At 35.3% G+C, this 23,630-nt stretch overlaps 1 protein-coding gene across 18 annotated transcripts in view; it reads left to right on the top strand.

Moving 5' to 3' along the window:
- The window catches only part of LINGO2 (leucine rich repeat and Ig domain containing 2), a 429,471-nt gene that overhangs the window by 175,856 nt on the left and 229,985 nt on the right, over nt 1-23,630 (top strand). The window contains exon 8 of one of the 18 annotated variants that reach the window (XR_006210668.1): nt 2,853-3,050. The exons of the other annotated variants lie outside the window; for them this stretch is intronic. The gene's annotated coding sequence lies outside the window, so the exon portion shown is untranslated. Of the gene's footprint in view, nt 1-2,852; nt 3,051-23,630 lie in introns of those variants that run through there. 18 annotated transcript variants of the gene reach the window in all.

Raw genomic sequence — 23,630 nt, 5'->3', positions numbered from 1 at the left:
AAAGATAGATAATGCATTCATTTTTATGGGCGATTTTAAAACTCATGCCATTGAGCACATTTCTCTGAATGGCTCTCATAGCTCACAGTGTTTGCTTCTGTCCTTTTTTTTTCGGGCTACATGAACCCTTTTTTATTACAGGTATGGCTTTCGATTTGATTTAATCCTGCTTTCTCTGCATACCAACAGGTGTACAGAATGCATTAGCAAGAAAGACATCATAATTGAAATCAATACCATGACTTTGAAGACTGTTTACATGATGAGTTGTGGTCCTGTGTATTTTATATGCTGCCATAATCATGTCAATGTAATGCATTAGACACTTCGATCAATTCAGTTCACACACACACACACACACACACACACATGCATGAAAAATGCTTAACTCACATTTCTTTTATACAAAATTTATTGTTTAGTTCTTTGGCTTCCCAGTTGTTTATAGACACTGAATCATCAAACACCTAAAAAGAAGAGATTCATTTGTTTTTTCATGTCAAAAATGTGATTTAAGCATCACAATGAAAAAAATCTTTGCTTTAATTATAAAGGTTCTAATTTACGTGTACAAATGAGCATGCATTTCAACTTATGACTGATATTTGCATAATATTATTCCATGTGGACTTCTAATCATTTTCGACTCTTGAAACCTTCATGGTAATCATTGACTGCCCATATTTTCCTATATTAATTCATTAGGTCAGCTTTTGCCCTTCTACCATGTGCTGATTCCTCAGGCACAAACCTTGAAGTCTTACAGATGTGGAGTGAAGGGGAATGATGACTTCTCTGTGTCTTATTTTCCTGTAAGAAATGTGTACATGAATTCTAAAGGAGAACCTTAATACTGGATACCAGAACCAGACTACCCACGTTCAAATTTGTCTTTCACCATTTGGTAATATCTTCATTGGCTGACATCCTGGCCCTGGTAGTGGAAAAGCAGCAATGGCAGTTACATTTAGGGTATCCCTGCCTTGCTGATAAGCCAAGAAACCATGAAGAGAATTATGGCACTTCCTGTAGAAGCAAGAGTATCCCTGCTTTAAAAATTCTCTATATTATTAAAAGCACAGTAGGGATGTGTAAAACATGCCATTTGATCCACCTTGTGCTCACATTTAAACTCAGGTTTTAAGAGCCTTGGAATGTACCCTTACTGTGTGATTATAATTAAATTATATTTTGCAGACAAGATGGAAAAAGAAGCTAATTTGTCTCCATTTTGAGATTAGTATTGTTTCCCATATAGCACCAGATTACTCCAAAGACCATGGAATGTATGTACAACCATTGACGCTACTCTGAATTTTCACTCAATGTACATAATTATGACCTATAGCTTTTCTGATTATTTTACATATTCAATAGTTATTTTCATACTTGTCATCATTTTCTTAGTGTTCTGAGCTAGGTTCTATTTTAGATCTGCATTTCTGTGGGCTCCCAGTATGGACTGATGGTAAAGAATATGAAAAAAATCACCCAGTCAGAACTATAGTACCACCTTCATACTGTCATTCAGACAGAGTTGGAAAAGTCCCCATGGGGACACTTCTGAAATACACTCTAACATTTTCTCCGGAGAAAATGAAACTCAGTAGTTGGAATGAAACAAATTTTCTTTGAAGAGGTGACAAAATCCTTTAGTATACTTTCAAGTGTAAACAAAACTTTCTACAGATTGATGCAACACTATTGGATAAAAAATGTTCACAAATGATTGAATATTGTATCTTCAAGACTTCAGTAACTGTCAGCTATTGGGAGAGTAGATATTCAGACCACTGACTCGGCAGATGTCACAGTCCATCTGCAATTTTTATTTCACTAGCTTTATATATGCAAATATAAAGGGATCCTTAATCAAGAAGAGTTTATTTTATTTGCTACTAAAGATGCCAGCGTACTTTTAAAAAACTCCATCTTTAGCTCTTGGTGTCTCTATCGTAATGTTAAAATTATATCTGCCTATCTAATATCTGAGAGAGCTGTTGAAATAGGAAAAATATTTTTTCATTTTGTTGAATTTCCTTGTCTTCTGAGTGTAAATGTCAAAAATAATATATCTCTCATAAACACCTTTTAAGTATCTACCTAATGGTAAAGTTATGTCCATTCTTTTTAAATATGTACACTGAAGGATGAACCAAAGACTATTACATACTTAGAATGTAGTTGATAATTGCAAAATGCAAGCTGGAGGGTAGCTGTTTTTTACATTAAAAACATTCACCCTACTTTGTTGATAGTAATTTTGAAAAGCCATTTTCCAGAGGTAAATTAATCCATTACTATGCATTTAATAAATAACAATATACAGCATTTAAGATACATGTACAGGGGCGCCTGGGTGGCTCAGTTGGTTAAGCAACTGACTCTTGATCTCAGCTCACATCATGATCTCAGGGTCATGAGTTTATGCCCTGCATTGGGCTCCATGCTAGGCATGAAGCCTTCTTAAGTTAAAAAATAATAATAATAATTAAAAAAAATTAACGTTTGTTTGTTTTTGAGAGAAAGAGAGCGTGAGTGGGAGAGGGGCAGAGAGAGAAGGAGACACAGAACTGGAAACAGGCTCCAGGCTCTGAGCTGTCAGCACAGAGCCTAACGCGGGGCTCGAATTCATGAGTGGTGAGATCATGGCCTGAACTGAAGTCGATGCTTAGCTGACTGAGCCACCCAGGCACCCCCCCAAAAAAATAATAATTAATTTAATTTAATACGTGTATAATTCTAGGTAATATAATGTCCAGTGATTCCTAGAGATACTTATTTTTATTAAGTATTTGATAAATGGCTACTTATAAACTGAGCTAGGTAATTTTACCTTTATTGACCAACAGAAAAAGAACAGGAAGATAAATGAATGTTCCACAAGTGGCTTCTGCTTCCTTTAAAAAGAGAAAAAACAAACAAACACAGAAAAACCAGGATCCAGGAACTAAAAGAATGTATGTGTTTCTAATAAGCCTCTGTTCTACCACCAGTTGCGATAGATCCTCAGGAAACGAGGCAAAACAAAGGCATGCTGATTCATTTCATTTTGTGTCTGTGTGCTTATCTGTTTATTTTCCTGAAATTCTTTGATCACTCTGGCTTTTCATTTTCCATATTTTTGTGGCTGTATGGACTATTTCTGAAGATTGGCTCAGCACATCAGAATCCCATCCCTCCTACCTTGTTAAATTTCCTCTAGAAAAACACAGGGATTCTTAAATAACTATACTCCCTTCCTCTCTTATTGAAGCTTCTCCAACGAAATGAACTCTCTGGGAACTTTCAAATAATGAGGATGACTAATGTTTATGCAGTTTTATAAGCCTGCATGTATATTGGACTATCCAAGATTAGAATCTGTTGAAGTGGATAAGTATCAACACAGCAGTATATCTGCTATGTTTTGCTTAAGAATGTTATTACACAGAACAAAGTTTTGTATACAATGACAGATTCGGGGTGACCATAAATGAAAAATATTATAGAACGAGTGTTAGCTCTCTGTATATTTGGTTTGCCTATTTGGACATATGTGTATGTGTATGTGTATGTGTATGTGTGTGTTAAGATCTAACGCAATAATTTTCTAATTAAATGCTTTCTCTTCTGTGGCAAAGGATTGGTTACAAACAAATTCCTTGATGAACAAATTTCTTCATGTCCTCATTGAAAGTAATTTAGTTCAGCGCTGTCTAATAGAAATGTATGCATTAATAGAAACATTCTATACCTGTGCTGCTCAATATGGTAAAGCTACATGTGGCTTTTGAGTGCTTGAAATGTGGTTAGTGTGACTAAGGATTTGAATTTTCAAATTTTACTTAGATTTTTTTAACTTTAAATTTTAGTTAGTTATCATACAGTGCAATATTACTTAGCCACCAAAAAGAATGAAATCTTAACATTTGCAATGACATAGATGGACCTAGAATATATTATGCTAAGCAAAATAAGTCAATCAAATTTTCTTTAGTTTTAATTAACTTAAATTTAAGTAGCTATTTTTAGAGGCATCTGGATGGCTCACTGAGTTGAGCATCTGACTTCAGCTCAGGTCATGATCTCACGGTTCATGAGTTCCAGCCCCGCATCAAGCTCTGTGCGGACTGAGCCTGGAGCCTGCTTCAGATTCTATGTCTCCCTCTCTCTGCTCCTCCCCTACTCATGCTCTGTCTCTCTCTGTCTCTCAAAAATAAATAAACATTTAATTTTTTTTTAAATAGCTATTTGTAACTGGTGGCTTCTGTATTGAACAACATAGATCCAGTCAATATATAAATGAGCTTGATGTGATTAAAATCATTATTTTGTATAACGTAGCTGAGTATCTTCAGAGATCCAGACCTAAAGGGGGCCCATAATTCTTTCCCTGAGAGAAACCAGTAATATTAATAAAAGGAACATGTGGGAAGTCATACTAGGTCAGAGTTTAGGCTTTAGAATGTGACAGATAAGTTCGAATTCTGTCTCTGATCCTCACATGCCATGTTACCTTAGAGAAAATGGTCAAATTTCCTTGAGTCCTTATTTTCCAAGTTGTAGGTGGGGCTATTAATAATGAAATTGTGTCTGTAACAGGCTTATCATTCAACACAGAGAAGTAATGATGGTAATTATGACCCTGGTTATGATGGTGTTATCTTCATACAACTGAACTCATTTAATCCTTAAGTCTTTTAAAAATACTATTTTCCATTTCCCCAGTTGGGAAAACTGAAGTTCAGAGTTATTATTTTCAAGATTACTTAACCAGTCCAAAATTTGAATTATAAGTCTAGTTAAAAGCCTATTCTTTTCATTCTGCCACAATTGTCTCTATTGGTAGAACCAATTAGACCTCCAGTTAAAAGTCTAAACTAGTCATTCTCAACTACAAGTATATCACTCTGAAGGTGATATTTAAATCATATTTATTCATAAGAATACTAAACTGAACTTTTAAACGGGAGGAGTGAAGAAAGGGAAGGGAAGGGAAGGGAAGGGAAGGAAAAGGAAAGGAAAGGAAAGGAAAGGGGAAAAGAAAGGAAAGGAAAGGAAAGGGAAAGGAAGGGAAAGGAAAGAATAAAGCAAGCAAGAAAAAAGAGAAGTTACTCTTCCAGAATCCATATTTGAGGAATCTACATTTGCTCATTTCTGAGAGAAGGCATGGAGGAGGTGACTGAGAGGGAGAGAAGGGGAATTTCAGAACACATGAATATAAATGAACTATCTTGAGGGTTAAAGCCCTTTCTGGTTCTGCTTACAAATTTCAAGCAGGAAATGCAAGATAAGGGTTGCAGAATATAGATTTCTGTCTTTTAAAAAACAACTCTGTCCATGTCTTTTCATTACCACCATTATGTCCAGCATCAATTAATCAAACTAGTAACTCCTTCCTCCTTGGAGTGGAAATAGAGAGACAAAACTCCGGCCATAAGAGGAGTCAAGTCACTTCTACATTTGACAATGCCAGAAAGACCTTGAAAATATACCTTCAAAATTAGTGTATATATTCTGATACCTGAGTGCTTAAACCTTTTGACAAGTGCTCTCTAGAGATGAGAGTGATTTATGTTATAATTCAGTGCCAGGAAATAAAGTTGCCTTCAAACTCCAGAGATGGAATTGACATTTTTCTTGGTAAATCCAAGAAATCTAGGTCATGATTCCTAACTGATAAATAACTGACCCTTGATGGGCTATAGTAATTAATTACAAGAGCTTGAAAAATCTATGTTTGTTAGTCCATGATTGGCAGACTGAATAAATAAACATTATGTATCCTGCACATATTTGTCACAATTTGTAAAATTTATGTATTTAAATTCACATCGGTTAATATACAGTGTAGTATTGGTTTCAGGAGTAGAACCCAGTGATTCATCACTTACATATAACACCCAGTGCTCACCCCAACAAGTGCCCTCCTTAATGCTCATCACCCATTTATGCCACCCACATCAATTCTGTTTGTTCCCTGTATTTAAGAGTCTCTTATGGTTTGCCTCCCTCTCTGTTTTTATTTTATTTTTCCTTCAATTCCCCTATGTTCATCTGTTGTGTTTCTTAAATTCCACCTATGAATAAAATCATATGATGTTTGTCTTTCTCTATTTCACTAAGCATAATACACTCTAGTTTCATGCACATTGTTGCAAATGGCAAGATTTGGTTCTTTTTGATCACCAGGTAGTATTCTATTGTGTGTGTGTGTGTGTGTGTGTGTGTGTGTGTGTGTATGGTATATGTATATATGTATATATATATGGTATATGTATATATATGTATATATATACATACATACATACACACAGTATTCTATTGTGTGTGTATATATATATATATATGTATATATATATATATATATCAAAAAATTGCTAGAACTGATATGTGAATTCAGCAAAGTCACAGGATATAAAATCAACATACAGAAATCATTTACATTTTATATACCAATAATGAAACAATAGAAAGAGAAATCAAGGAATTGATCCCATTTGTACTTGCACCAATAAAAACACGTAAGATACCTGGGAATAAACCTAACCAAAGATGTAAAAGATCTGTATGCTGAAAACCATAGAAAACTTATGAAAGAAATTGAAGAAGACACAAAGAAATGGAAAAACATTCCATGCTCACAGATTAGAGGAAAAAATATTGTTAAAATATTGATACTACCCAAAACAATCTACATATTCAATGCAATCTCTATCAAAATAACACCAGCATTCTTCACAGAGCTAGAACAAACAGTCCTAAAATTTGTATGGAACCAGAAAAGACGCCGAACAGCTAAAGCAATCTTGAAAAGGAAAACCAAAGCTGGAGGCATCACAATTTTAGACTTCAAGCTGCATTACAAAGCTCTAATTATCAAGACAGTATGGTAATTACACAAAAACAGACACATAGATCAATGGAAAAGAATAGAGAACCCAGAAATGGACCCACAAATGGCCAACTACTCTTCAACAAAACAGGAAAGTGTATCCAATGGGGAAAAAAAAGTCTCTTCAGCAAGTGGTGGTGGGAAAACTGAACAATGACATGAAGAAGATTGAAACTGGACCACTTTCTTACACCATACACAAAAATAAATTCAAAATGGATGAAAGACCTAAATGTGAGACAGGAAGCCATCAAAACCCTAGAGGAGAAAAGAAGAAAGAATCTCTTTGGCCTTAGCCACAGCAGCTTCTGACTCAACATGTCTCCAGAGGTAAGGGAAACAAAAGTAAAAATGAACTATTGGGACCTCATCAAAATAAAAAACTTCTGCACAGCAAAGGAAGCAATCAACAAAACTAAAAGGCAACCGATGGAATAGGAGAAGATATTTGTAAATGACATATCAGATAAAGGTTAGTATCCAAAATCTATAAAGAATTTACCAAAGCCAACACCCCTCCACCCCCCCAAAAAAAATCATCCAGCAAAGAAATGAAATGGGCAGAAGATATGAAGACACTTTTCCCAAGAAGACATCCAGATGACTGACATGCACATGAAAAGATGCTCACCATCACTCATCATCAGAGAAATACAAATCAAAGCAAAACAAAACAAATCAGAGAAATACAAAACAAATGAGATATCACCTCACACCTGTCAAAATGACTAAAATTAACAACTTAGAAAACAGCAGATGTTAGTAAGGATGTGGAGAAAAGGGACCCCTTTTGCACTGCTGGTGGGAATGCAAATTTGTGCAGCCACTCAGGGAAACAATATGGAGGTTCCTGAAAAAATTAAAAATAGAATTACCCTGTGACTCAGCAATTGCATTACTAGGTATTTATCCAAAGGATATAAGAATGTTGATACGAAGGGGCACATGCACCTCAATGTTTATAGCAGCACTATTTGTTACAACTTAGTATTTTTATTTTTAATAAACTTTTTATTTATTTTGAGAGAGAGAGAGATAGAGAGAGAGAGAAAGTGGAGGGGGAGGGAGAGGCAGAGAGAGGGAGAAAGAATCCCAAGCAGGTTTTGCACGGTCAGCACAGAGCCCTATGTGGAGCTCAAACTCACGAATCATGAGATGATGACCTAAGCTGAAGTCAGACGCTTAACTGACTGAACCACCCAGGTGCCCCATGTTACAACTTGTTAAAAGCTTAGAGATGTGGTTTGATTAGGAAAATAGATATTGATTTAAAACAAGAATTCAGAATGCTTATAAAATTATGCATCTTCTCACTTAACTTATATAAGAAATACTAATAATAGCATCATGAGGGAATCCTCATCATTAAGAATTTGGTTTGAATAGTAGACTTTTAGGCTAAAGCTCAGTTCTTGGCTCTATTAGACATTCCTGGTAGCTTCCTGAGGATGATGCTCCTTTCTTGGTTATATGATCTTTACACTTACATTTGGAATTCCTGTCTTACTGGATAGAAGTTGCATGAAGAAATTAATTTTAAAAACATAGTATTTCCCCCAAAACCACAAAGTATCCATAGAATCCATCAGAGGGTAGATGTGAGAACAACGTTCATAGAACTGTAGCAGTTTTGCAGCTGGTTATTCTGTTCTCTACACAAATTCTACATAAGTGTGGAAGCTTTTGATTCAGCCGTATTAAGCATACACAGCAGATTTTCCATTTAAAGTAATATAATTACATTTTTAGAAGAGTTACAAAACTTGCTATTAATTGTAATATTATAAAAATATCACTTGTGCCATCTCCTGTCTTGTTAGCTCAAATGAATAGCATCTAGTATAAAGAAAACAAGTTGTTTACTTTTTTTATTCTTCAGGCTAAAAAGTTTCTCTGTGTTAACATTACCACATTAACCTGACTTTAATGATAGAAAATGACAAAATTCCCAATTACTCTATCAGGTTCTGTTTTACAAATCTGTGGTCCAGGGACTACCGAAGCATGAAGAAATTGTTCAATATATTTGTCTTGAACACTATTAATTTAAAATCCACTGATTCACAATAATTAAAAAACTACCAAAAAATGAAAGTCCAGGACCCAGATGGATTCACAAGTGAATTCTATCAAACATGTAAAGAGGAATTAATACCTATTCTCCTCAAACTATTCCCAAAAGATAGAAGAGGAAGGAAAGCTTCCAAATACATTCCAGAAGGCCAGCATTACCCTGATCCCAAAACCAGACAAAGACACCACAAAAGCAGAAGACTACAGGTCAATATCCCTGATGAATGTAGATGCAAAAATTCTCTACAAAATACTGACAAACTACATTCAACAATACATTAAAAGGATCATTGAAAGAGAAAATAAGAAAATAATTCCATTTACAATTGCACCAAAAAGAGTAAAACACCTAGGAATAAACTTAACCAAGGAGATAAAAGACCTGTACTCTGAACTATAAAACACTGATGAAAGAAATTGAAGATAAACAAATGGAAAGATGCCTCATGCTCATAGATGGGAAAAATTAATATTGTAAAATATCCATACTGTTCAAAGCAATCTGCAGTTTCAAAGCAATGTGTGTCAAAATACCAACAGCATTTTTCACATACTAGAACAAATAATACTAAAATTTGTATGGAACCACAAAAGACCTCAAATACCCAAAGCAATCCTGAGAAAGAAGAACAAAGCAGGAGGTATCACAATTCCAGATTTCAAGTTATATTTCAAAGCTGCGGTGATTAAAACAGTAAGGTACTGGCACACAAATATACTCTACACATAGATCAGTGGAACAGAATAAAGAGTCCAGAGATAAATTGATCACATTTATATGATCAATTAACTTATGATAAAGGAGGCAAGAATATATAATGGGGGAAAATCATCTCAATAAATGGTGCTGGGAAAACTGGACTGCTACATGCAAAAGAATGGAGCTGGACCACATTCTAACACCATACATTAAAAAAAAATGGATTAAAGACCTAAATGTGAGACCTGAGGCCATAAATATCCTAACATAGAGTATAGGCACCAATTTCTCTGACATCAGCAGTAACATTTTTCTAGATATGTCTTTTCAGACAAGGGAAGCACAAGTAAAAATAAACTCTTGGGACTACATCAGAATAAAAAGCTTTTGCATAGTGAGGGAAACCATCAATGAATCCATAAAGCACCTACTGAATGGGAGAAAGTATTTGCAAATGATATTTTGCAAATGATATAGTTGATAAGGAGTTAATATCCAAAATACATAAAGAACTTCTACTACTCAACACCAAAAAAAAAAAAACAAAAAACAAAAAACAAAAAAAAACAGTCTGATTTAAAAATGGGCAGAGAAACTGAATAGACATATTTCCAAAGAAGATATACAGATGGCCAGCAGACACATGAAATGATGTTCAACATAACTAATCATTAGGGAAATGCAAATCAAAACCATGATGAGATATCACCTCACACCTGTTAGAATGACTATGATCAAAAAGACAAGAGATCACAAATGTTGGTGAAGATGTGTAGATAAAGGAACCCTCATGAACTGTTGATGGGAATGTAAATTGGTGCAACCATTGTAGGAAACAGTATGGACATTCTTCAAAAAATTAAAAATAGAAATATCATAGAATCCAATAATTCCAATACTGGGTACTTACCCAAAGAAAACAACAATATTAATTCAAAAAGGCATATGCGCCCTATGTTTATTGCAGCATTATTTACAAGAGCCAAGTTATGAAAGCAACCTAAGTGTACATTGATAGATGAGTGGGAAGAGAAGATGTCACACACACACACACACACACACACACACACACACTCAGGAATACTATGCAGCCATAAACAAGGTTGCAACAAATGGATAGACATAGAGGATAATATGCTAAGTGAAATAGGTCAGACAGAGAAAGACAAATACAATTAGATGTCACTCATATGTGGAACTAAAGTAACAAAACAAATAAATAAGAAAACAAAAGGCAGAATCCAACCTATACATACAAAGAACAAAATGGATATCAGAGGGACAGGGGGGTGGGAAGATGGGCAAAAGGGGTGAAGGGGAGTGGTAGATTCAGACTTCCAGTTATGGAATGAATAAGTCATGGGAATAAAAGGCACAGCATAGGGAATATAGTCAATGATACTGTCATAGAGTTGTATGGTGACACATGGTATCTACACTTGTGCTGAGCACAGCATAATAGAGAGAGAAATTGTTTCACTGTGTTGTACACCTGTAACATTGTGTGCCAACTATACTCAAATAAAAAAACAATAAAATAGAATAAAATCTGATTCAGCGCCTTAAGTCACTGAGAAGCATGGTTAGAGCTGTAGCCACTACCAAGAACCCATTAGGAATTGGGAAAACATTGAAATAACTAGGCTCGGAGTTTAACACAACCAAGTCAATGTGATTTACTCATGCCACAAAGAACACAGGTTGTTTTTGCCTTGAAAGAGTGAAAGAAATTCATTCAGGATTTTGCTTGTTTGCATTGAAATGGCTTTAGAGCAAGCAAATTGGAGGTTCTTTTAAATTATTTATGCCTATAGCCCTAAAGCTAAGAAGATAAGTTGTTAGAATTTTTTATTTTTGTGTGAGTAGTTTCACAGCTTGTCTTCCCATGTTTATAAGCCTGGAAGGGTGAATCTGTTTTCTTATCTGTTTAAATAAAATATAAAATACACTGAGAAAGGTGTTAATTTCCTAAAATATTACCAGTTGCTGGTTAACAACACCATACTATTCATTCCACCACACTCCTAAGATCCTCTAGAATACTTCTGATTTCCTGCAGATGCATTCTTTCAAAATGGGGAATTTATTAGCTATATACTTATCCTTTAAGTTCCTTTAAGAGATATTTTTATCTCCTCAAACTAGCCCAGTGCTCACTCATACTTCAAAATATTTTTATTAAACTGAACTATTACTAAAGGTGATTTGATGTTTATACTTCCATTAAGATAAATCCACAAGTCAGGAAAAAGAATTCTTTTTAAGACCAACAGACAATAGATCCTGATTTTTGTTTTAGAATATATGGCCACTGTAACCAGAGAGTACCAACAGGGTTGTAAGACTAATTGCAGTATGAACAGAATTCCCAAAGGAAACTAAAGCTAGGTTCTGTTAGAAAGTGTTCATAAAATTTATGTGTTCAATACAGATAAATCCAACTAACAGAGTAAGACAGAAAGAATGATGTGTACAATGAATCTAACAGAATGTTTCCACCACCAAACCCAGGTATCACATATATCAGATGTTCAATATATGTTTGATGTATGAAAATCTCTAATGTTAAAACTAAAGCCAATATCATCATAAAATGTTTAGAGGGTGGATCAACAAAATCCATGAGAGGGTGCTTTAAAAAAAAATCTAGAAAGAACATGGGAGATTGCATGCACAATTTCATAACTGCTTTCAAGATTACACATGCTTATTCTAGAGATTTTTCTCTGTGTGATAAATGGATGAAAAAGAAATATGGCATATGGAATGCATGCATTATCTCTACTTCTCTCCTGAAACTTTATTAATTTAGCTATACAGGAATACACCCAGAAATGACAATGAGGAAAGAAGAGGTCACAGCAGAGAAGTGGTATCAATGAAATGATGGGAAATAGAAATCAAATAGCCACATGCTAAGGACTTGGCAAAGCAGAGGAGCTGGAAGTCTAAATGTCAGCAGAGAGTGAAGCAGGTGTGAAGTGAGGTGATTCAGGTTGTATATCCCCCAGATGCTTGGAAGTTATAGACGTCATGTGCTATGAAGACATGGAGAAAGCTGAGATTGAAGATGAAGTCTTGTTTCAAAGACTATACGAAAATTAGAAGCCCAGATCTGTTCACCCATCCAAAATAGTTTGGGAGCTTTATTTTTTATAGAAATTAAATTAAGAAGGCTCTGTAGTCCAGGAAACCATATACAATAAAGAGAAGGGACCATTCTGAATGCAGGGAATTAGAAATAACTGTGACTCTCCCTCCAAAACCCACTGTGCCCTCGCCAAACTTTTCCCTTAGCCCACCCCCACCAGAACTTTGCAATAAGGCTTATAATTCCAATCTCTTCTTATCTCCTTAAATATGAGATTGGAAAATTATTCTCTAGAGATATGGGCAATGAATAAAGAAGATCCACCACAAGATGCATTGCTGTAAAATACTTTAAATGACTTTCAAAATATTATTATTTGTATCAAAATATTAAGGATTACATATGATTCCTCCTGGGGTGCTGATGGAGTAAGGGACAATAGTTTTGGCCCTGAGGCTTATAGTCATTTTTAATGTCAAAACTAAAAATTGTAAACATAAAGTCTGTTTTGAATGCATTTGGAATATGAATTGGCAATTGTATATTTATAACCTTGAAACATTCTTAGGCGCAACTGTAAGCATTCCAGCATTAGCTTTAACAAAAAATAACTCAGCCACAGAATAATGGACACTGGTGGACAAAATAATGGTCTAGTACTTGTGTAGAAAGAGCTATGTTTGGAGATCGAATTGGAAAGTAGATCTACCTGGTAGCATTCATGTAAGCCAAAAAGCAGGCCTTGAATTTCCAATCTACTTATGCACAAATGCATAGAAATATTATCTGGGCCCCATGAGGACATAAGCAAAAGCCAAGTTTAATAAAGAAAGGAAAGGAAAGGAAAGGAAAGGAAAGGAAAGAAAAAAAAGAAAAGAGAAAAAAGAAAGAAAGAAAAAGGAGGGAAGGAAGGAAGGAAGGAAGAAAAAACAACTCAAGTTTCTCCTTCAGTTCTTAAAATACTGGCAGACCCTGAAAGCCTATTTTTGGAATTAAGCATAGATAATTATTTTTAGGCATGGAATCAACAGCTCATGTCTTCAGATTCAGAGGTTTCCAAAATTGGTTTATGGACTTTTCTCTTGGGCTCCTATAACTCATATTCCAGAGCTGAGATATATACATAAACTTAAAATATGGGAATCTCTATTAGCTTTTTAATGAATCAGAATGGGGATTGAGAAAAATAAAGATAATTTAGAATGGAGATCTTTTTTTGTTCTTAGATTGAATATGAGAGTAGAGAGTTATTTCTCCTAATGAGAAATTTATTGGTCAGTTTTATATTTTATTTTCATGACAAATGCCTGTTTATCATAAGAAATCATGCAAGTCTTTAAGAAAAGAATAAAACATTAAGAAAGACTTTTAAAGGCATTAATTAGCTTACCTGAAATCTTTATAAATTCTTTACAATTTATGTAAAGCAACAAAAAGATATGAAATTGGTATTTAAGAATCCTAAATGATATTAACTGGTCTAAATCTTCTTACCAAGCTGTGATTATTCCAGTTGACTAGTTTACAGTTGGAAATTGGGAAATAATTACATTTGACATGAATTTCAATGGTAACCTTTCTTTGAATGCCAGTTATTTATAGGTAATCATATTAAAAAGAACTGTATTTAGATAGAGTGAAAAATTATCATAGAAATGTTACCAATAGTGGCAAATACATAATATATGAGACTTAAATCAGACCATGTGATTAAAATTTTAATTTTTGATGGTGTAACTTTTAAGAATTTTTCATATATTTATCAGTGAAAATAAGATAGAGAAATATTTTTTTATCTGTATCCCAAAGGGTACACCTAATGTGTCTGAAGTTGATTAATATTTCTGGTCTAAAGTGAAAATACATAGTTGGATCTTACATGAACAAAAATTATCAAAATGTGCAAAAATAGTTGGATTTGCATGACTACCATGCTGGCAGAAATGAGTAAATTAGCCATTGAATCAGTCAGTAGTAATCTATAAGGTATTTCAATAATTCATTTAAACTAGTGCATAGAAGATTCCTTGTAAGAAAGCTGTAGAAGGAAGTGCATTTCATCGTTCTGATCTTAATGTATTAATGCTTCAGATTGTCAATACTGGTTTGTTCTTGACTTCTCAAGTTTCTCAAAATATGAAGTTTTTGTGACTTACGTATTTTGAAGAGATAATATTTTACTAATATATGGAAATATACTTATTGGTTAAATGTGCAAATTCCAGAGATATTCTAATTGGATATTACAGAAAACCAGAGGCAAAAAAAAAAAAAAATTAAATAGTTGCTATCAAGTGGTGATCTTTATCCCCAGACAGATTGCCTTTAGCAATGATTTCTTTTGAAAACTTGGATGGTAGAGACTGAAATGTGTCTTAAAATGACTGGCATTTTCATCAAACAAATAACGCTGTTTAAAAGCCTTACACTTAGGGGTGCTGAGGTGGCTTAGTTAGTTAAGTGTTGGACTTCAGGTCGTAATCTCACAGTCAGTGAGTTCAAGCCCTGCATTGGGCTCTGTGCTGAAGGCTCAGAGCCTGGAGCCTGCTTCAAATTCTATGTCTCCCTCTCTCTCTGCCCCTCCCCCACTCACACTCTGTCCGTCTCTCTCTCTGTCTCTCAAAAATAAATAATTTTTTAAAAAAATTTTAAGCTTTATACTTAGTACCAAACTGGGAATTTTCATATTTTTATGTTTGATTTCAATATTATTAAGTTTATAGAACTCACATCGCTCTTGGAGATGTCTTCTAAAAATTCTGCTGGTTACTCAGAGAAGGCTTTCTAGAGTAACTTCTTTTTATATGATCACTACACTCAAATACCTTACTTTCAGCTTTATAGATCAAGCAGTCAATTACAGTTATAGTCAGAGATTATCCAGCACAAGAAATATGGCTTGACATACTGAAATTCATAAGATATAGATACTTAAACCAAATTCCAGTGTATTTATTTATAAAGACTGTCTGGTGACCTGAGCTATAGTATCGATTTCAATGGAAGTCAGGGTATCTGAGAAGTTAACATTTTAGACTGCACTTCTTTGCTGAGCTTGGACTCAATAAAAAATTATATATATATATATATATATATATATATATATATATGGTTTATTTCTTCTGGACAATGAGGAGGACTAATGAATCATCTACACTTCATCAGAGAGTACAACTCTCTAGTGACTAGAATATTCTTGCCACCAAAATAAATGATTCCCTACCTGGTCGAAAGTGGTAAATATTGCCATTTTTTTCTCTTCATTTTTCTTTTAATTGAGTAGTATTCATTCAATAACTAGTTAAGTATGTTAATTTAATGGGTTAAATTAAAATGAGTTCAGTTTAATAACTAGTTAAGTAACTTAAAATATGATGTTCAAGGTAGACAGGCTTCTGTTTTCAAACAGTTAACATACTAGTTAGAGATCACAGAAAAACCAAAGATGTAGTAGATTAAATAGATTACTATCAGGTGGTGTTGGGTGTTATGGAGGAATAAATATGAAGATGATCATATGACCAAGAATAAAGGATTGCTATAGGTCAGGGAAGGCATCTCTGCCAATGTGCCATTAGGGCTAAAATCCGCAGGACAGGTAGGATCCAGATGTGAGTATCTGGAGAAAGGAATTCCAGGGAAAAAGGCCAACGAAACAAACATGCATGTCGGAAAAGGAAACATTTGGGTAAGAGATATTCATTCCTGACTCTACACATGTGATCATCAAGTTATGTCAACATGCTATTAAAACCCAAATATTTCTGACTGCCTGCTTGTGAGTTAAATTTAAATCAGATATAAACCCCAAAAGATGGGGTCTTTGTCATTTCTGTGTCCCCCATTACCTAGAACAGAGTCAGCTATGGCTTTGGGATTGCAAACTTAACACATATTGTTGAAGTGCATTAATGGTCACATATCAAGGTCATTCCTTATAATTCAGTAGCAATATCCTTTCACAAAATTACACAAAGGACCAGTCTACTGGGCCCATTCTCTACACAACTGACACCTGATTTTGACACTGACATATGCCCTTTAAACTCAGGGGGGAAAGTCCCCATAATTCACATGAACCCCAAGCATTTAGATAGCTAAGGAAGCTAGTACCCATTTTTGCCTTGAAACAGTTCTCAAAAATTTCCGAAGACCCACTTCTTAACAATTCCAATAGTTTCTTCTCTGTTTTCAGGTGAAAGAAGCAGTTCTTTGATATCGTTTACAGAGGTGCCAGTTAAGACCACTTATTGAAAAAGGAAAAAAAAAGTTAACATTAAATACAAAAGTTCTCCTGGAGAGAGTTCCATTTTAAATAAGCAATTAATCTCTTTAATACTTTTTGGTTTGAAACCTAGGGGGCTCCCCAGGGTGAGGATGGTTGATCTGTCCCTACCCATAGCTTGTAAAGAGAAATTTGAATGTGACCCCAAACATGGAGAGCAAGGAGAGACAAAAGCAAGAAGCCACTCCACATTGGTAGGTGGCAGTTTTAATAAGCAAGGAAATTTACTTGCAAGGCTTGTCTTAGGTAGCTGTAAGATGAATAGCTCTCCACCCCCAGCCACCTGATTCTTAAATGTTTATACAGAGGCTTTAATGGGTTCATGAGTTCAGTTATGTGTACCATCCAGATGGTCTCAAAAACACATTACTATTTCAAGGTTGTGTCCTTGAAGTGGCTCCGGCTAGGGAAACAGTGGGCAAAATATACATTCCAAGGACAGGGGAGGGGGTGGGGAGCTTTCAATTGCCTGAGTCTGGCTCTTAGGTCAACCAGTAGGCCTGTCCTCTCAATGATCTCTTCCAACAATACTTTGATGAAGACAACCTCAATGCAGGTTCTGAAACTCAGGGATGGTCATTCAATGTTATGCCCATACACCAGCTACATGCAATATGTGCCTAGGAGGCAGTTTTGCCATATGGCTATGTAAGGATAAATGTAGCTAGCAACTAACTGAGAGCATGACCAGAATAAGTAACTATGGAAATATAGTGAGAAAGATGACACAGAAACAAAGGAAAAGTATAATAATACAGTTGGAGAAGGAGCATCACTGTTTTACAATTTGTCTGGGTCCTCTTGTTACAGAACAAATGTGAACACAATACTCATGATTTAATGAGATAACTAGTAATTAATCCTCTACACAAACAGTTCCACAAAAGATTCACAAGGAATACATACAATAGAAAAATGATGGTGTGTGTGTGTGTGTGCATGCGTGTGTGTGTGTGTGTCTAGGGGAGATATATAAAGATGGAGATATAATTATAGATACATATATATGGATATGAATGAGGGCTAGGAAAAATAGAACTAAGAAAAAAAAATAGTTGCTGCAGTGACATTGCAAACCTGGCTTTGAATATCCTGAAAACCAATATTAAAGGGCACTCCATGGAACACTAGCCCCTGGTGACATTCAGTAAATAAAAGTGCTCAGTGTCAAATAAGTTTTTAAAAGGCCAAATACACTCTGTGATCCTTTTTGAGGACTCAAAGTGCACACTGGAATATTTAATATCTGATGAACCACAGGAAAAAAATTTCATGTTTTTTAGCCTATTGTTTCCCAAACATAATGACCATGTAATCTATTTGTATTTGTTTGTTTCTTTTTACACCCATTATATTCCCATGAAATCGTGTTCCACTAAACACTCTGTGATCCAGAGCTCAGTGCTAGTAGCTTTCAGGAAGTCAGTAAAAAGTGTTGTATTCTAATTATAACCTTTGGTGATGCAGATATGTCTATTTTATTTATTCCATCGGCAATAATACTTTGTATGATATGGCATTTTTCTTGATTCTATTTATTGAGCATTTTATTATTGTCTTATTTTATAGTCTATATTTCTTTTGGGTCCATTTATATTCTTTATGGAAATCTCTGATGAGAGATTAACTAATTAAGCAATGCTTATCCCAATTCAACCATGACTTTGATTTTCAGAATCCTTCCATATGTCATTATGGGTTCCTTACACTTCACCTGCCTCAGAAATAAAATAAAAGTCTCTCCAATGAATTAAATGAATTATGCTGTATGAACACATTCAAATACTATGCTGTCATTTGAAATCATCTTTCAGTTCCTCTACCTGTTACATGTTCATGAACCTGGAGTGTCCAGGAGGTCAGTCAGATTTCTAGTACTTTTGTTTAATTTGACTTAATCTATCCTACCTGAAAAAGCATGGCTTGTGTATAGATGGAATATTTTGGCAGATAGGGCAACTTGCTGCCACTAATCCTTGTTCATCATGTCATAGAATATTGTTCAACAAAGTATCATCTAAATTTATTAAAAGAGGAGAGGAGTTAAGATGAGGGAGCAGCGTGGAGATCCTGAGCTTGTCTCATCCCTGAATTGCAGCTAGATCAGCACCAAGCCATTTTCAACATCTAGGAAATTGATCTCAGGATTCACACAACAATCTGCATAACTTGAGAAACAGAATTCGGCAGGTGTGAGGTGCAGAGAGGCGAACTGTAGATGAGAAAAGCTGCAGAGGGTAGGGAGCTGTTTTTGCAGAGAGAAGACAGAGAAAGAGAAAGAGGGAGAGTGCATCTCATCAGGATCATGCAAGAAAAGTACTTCTCTGAAAGTAGCTGGAGACAAAGAGAGAAAAAGAGTGAAAACACTCACAGGGTACTGGACAAGAAATCTGTTCCCAAAAGCCATTGATAGGAAGAAAGGGAGAGGTTTTCAGTACCACCAGGATTCTATAAACAGTAGAACACAGAGTCTGAATTTTCAGAACTCAGTACCTGGTGGTGCTCTGGTGAGGAAGTAGGGCAAATCCCCAGGAGCAGGCAGCATGGTCTAAGGAGTCCATGTGCCACAAGGAGAAGAGGTCCCCCTGCCTATAGTGTATTTAGTAGATGCCATACTGTCTCCCCACAGACAGAGGTCCAGCAGACCCCAGAGAGCAGCCACGTTTGCTGGTTTTGGGACAAAGACGCCAGAGTGCAGTGAAATCTGGCGCCAACTGTATGTTGTGCTTCGCCATAATCTCTGAACCTCTGGCACTGCGTGATCACATGAATGTTTTCTGGGGCAAGCCAGCACCTAGCTATTGCTTAGTGAGACCTTCCCACAGAGAGTTGGCAGGGGCCCAAGCCACAGGGTACTCTGAAGTGTGAGGTTTTGAAACACAACCCCATCTGAGATAAAACTCTGGAGGGACAGCTTGGAAACAGAAAGGGTAGAGGTGGGGGGGTGGATGAGGCCTGAGTCAAAGGAGTGGTCTTTGGTCCCAGTTTGGTGAGAGCACAAAAATCCTGTGCCAAACACTAAGGAGTAGGGTGAAGCCATTTCCTGCACTCTCCTGCACATGAGCGCCACACTGATCCACCCCAGTAAGCTAAGAAGTGCCACCTAGTGGAGAACAGAGCTGTTACACCAACCCCCACCTAATTGTACCCTACAAGCACATTCCCTAGAAGACCAGCACAAGTCATTCCACCTGCTTAGTGTATGGATTATAGAGTGCTTCACAGTTTCAGTTCTTGGGGAAACTGGATGTAACTTCATTCACATTTCATTCTGTTTGCTGGTTCCTTTATTTGTTCATTTTCTTTGCTTCCGTTTTTGCTTAATTTGTTTTTTCTTTCTTTTTTTCTTCTTTCTTGGATACAGAGAGAGAAAATTTTGTTTAATTTTTTTACCTTTTTTATTTTTTAAAATTCTTATTGTATTTCATTTTGTTTTATTCTATTTTATTATATAATTTTTTTAATTTTTAAATTTTTTCTTACTTTTCTATCCCTTTCTCTCTATTCTATCAAGCTTCCTTCAACAAGAAAACCAAAACACACCAAGGATCTAGCTTCCTTTATTTAATTTTTTTTAATATTTATTTTTTATTTTATTAATTTTATTTTTCCTCCAAAATGACAAAACTAAGGAATTCACCCCAAAAGAAAGAACAGGAAGAAATGACAGCAAGGGGCTTAATCAACATAGATATAAACCAGATATCTGAACTCGAATTTAGAACCACGATAATAACACTAGCTGGGGTTGAAAAAAAGCATAGAATCCCTTTCAACAGAGATATAAGAAATAAAATCTAGTCAGGATGAAATTAAAAATGTAACCAAGATACAATCTTGAATGGATGCCATGACAGCAAGGATAGATGAAGCACAGCAGCGAATCAGCGATATAGATGATAAAATTATGGAGAATAATTAAGCAGTAAAAATGAGGCAAACAAAGGTAATGTATCATGATACAAGACTTAGAGAAGTCAGAGAATATTATCAGCAATTATATGCCAACAAATTGGGCAATCTGGAAGAAATGGACAAATTCCTAGAAACATATAAACTACCAAAACTGAAACAGGAAGAAATACAAAATTTGAACAGACCAATAACGAGTAAAGAAATTGAATCAGTAATCAAACTCTCCCAACAAACAAGAGTCCAGGGCTAGATGGCATTCCAGGGGAATTCTGCTAAACACTTAAAGAAGAGTTAACAGCCATTCTTTTGAAGCTGTTCCAAAATATAGAAATGTAAGGAAAACGTACAAACTCATTCTACAAGTCCAGCATTACCTTGATTCCAAAACCAGACAAACACCCCACTAAAAAGGAGAAGAAATACAGACCAAATTTTCTGATGAACATTGTTGCAAAAATTCTCAACAAGATACTAGCCAACCAGATCCAACAATGCATTAAAAGAATTATTCACCATAATCAAGTGGGATTTATTCCTGAGATGCAGGGCTGGTTCAATATCTGCAAATCAATCAATGTGATACATCTCATGAATAAAAGAAATAAGAACCACATGATCCTCTCAATAGATGTGGAAAAAGCATTTGACAAAATACATCATCCTTTCTTGATGAAAACCCTCAAGAAAGTAGGGATAGAAGGATCATACCTCAAGATCATAAAGGCCAAATATGAAAGACCCACTGCTATATCCTCAGTAGGGAAAAACTGAGATCTTTCCCCCTAAGGTCAGAAACATGACAAAGATGTCCACTCTCACCACTGTTATTCAACATAGAGTTGGAAGTCCTAACGTCAGCAATCAGACAACACAAAGAAATAAAAGGCATCTAAATCAGCAAGAAGACTGTCAAACTTTCACTACTCTCAGAGGTGGGTCTATTTGGAAGACCCAAAAGACTCCACCAAAAAAACTGCTAGAACTGATGCATGAATTCAGCAAAATCGCAGGATATAAAAATCGATGTACAGAAATCAGTTGTATTTCTATACACCAATAATGGAGCAGCAGAAAGAGAAATCAAGGAATAGATCCCATTTACATTTGCATGAAAACCATAAAATAACTAGGAATAAACCTAACCAAAGAGGTGAAAAATCTATACACTGAAAACTATAGAAAGCTTATGAAAGAAATTGAACAAGACACAAAAAAAATGGAAAAACATTGCATGCTCATGGATTGGAAGAACATATATTGTTAAAATGTTGATACTACCCAAAGCAATCTACATATTCAATGCAATCTCTATCAAAATAACACCAGCATTCTTCACAGAGCTAGAACAAACAATCCTAAAATTTGTAAGAAACCAGAAAAGACCCCAAATAGCCAAAGAAATCCTGAAAAAGAAAACCAAAGCTGGAGTCATCACATTTCCAGACTTCAAGCTGTATTACAAAGCTGTAATCAACAGAACAGTATGGTACTGGCACAAAGACAAACACATAGATCAGTGGAACAGAATAGAGAACCCAGCAATAGACTGACAAATGTGTGGCCAACTAATCTTTGACAAAGCAGGTAAGAATATCCAATGGGGAAAAAAAGTCTCTTCAGCAAATGGTGCTGGGAAAACTGACAGCGACATGCAGAAGAATGAACCTGGACCACTTTCTTATACCATACACAAAAATAAGCTCAAAATGAATGAAAGACCTAAATGTGAGACAGGAAGTCATCAGAACACAAGAGGAGAAAACAGGCAACAACTTCTTTGATTTGGCCACAGCAGCTTCTTATTTGACATGTCTCTGGTTGCAAGGGAAACAAAAACAAAAATGAACTATTGGGACCTCATCAAGATAAAAAGCACAGCAAAGGAAACAATCAACAAAACTAAAAGGCAACCTACAGAATGGGAGAAGATATTTGCAAATGACGTATCAGATAAAGGGGTAGTATCCAAAATGTGTAAAGAACTTATGTGTTTATATAATGGAACATTACTCAGAAATTAAAAGGAATGAAGTCTTGCCATTTACAATAACGTGGATGGAACTAGAGTATATTATGCTAAGTGAAATAAGTCAGTCACAGGAAGACAAATATGATTTCACTTATATGTGGAATTTTAGAAACAAAACAGATGAACATAGGGGAATTGAAGGAAAAATAAGATAAAAACAGAGAGGGAGGCAAACCATAAGAGACTCTTAAATACAGAGAACAAACGGAGGGTTGCTGGTGGGGTGTGGGGTGGGAGGATAGGCTAAATGGGCAAGGAGCATTAAGGAAGACACTTGTTGGAATGAGCATTGGTTATTATACGTAAGTGGTGAATCACTAGATTATATTTCTGAAATCATTATTACACTATATGTTAACTAACTTGGATTTAAATTTAAAAAATAAATAAAATAAATTTATTGAATGACAGAAAAATAAATAAACTCATCTTTTATAGGAATACTTAATGTCACATAATTTTTTCACTGTATATTATCGTGTAAAATATAGCCTCAGTCATTATATGTCGAAGGCTATAGATTTGTTGTAGTTTTAAAAATGGAATAATTCCTGGGGTGCCTGGGTGGCTCAGTTGGTTGAGCATCTGACTTCGGCTCAGGTCATGATCCTGTGTTCATGGGTTCAAGCCCCTCATTAGGCTCTGTGCTGACAGCCTAGA

The sequence above is a fragment of the Panthera tigris genome, chromosome D4 (genome assembly GCF_018350195.1).
Source record: "Panthera tigris isolate Pti1 chromosome D4, P.tigris_Pti1_mat1.1, whole genome shotgun sequence".
NCBI lineage: Eukaryota > Metazoa > Chordata > Mammalia > Carnivora > Felidae > Panthera > Panthera tigris.
The sequence above is the reverse complement of the archived record's forward strand: the minus strand, read 5'-3'. Positions and strand labels throughout refer to the sequence as shown.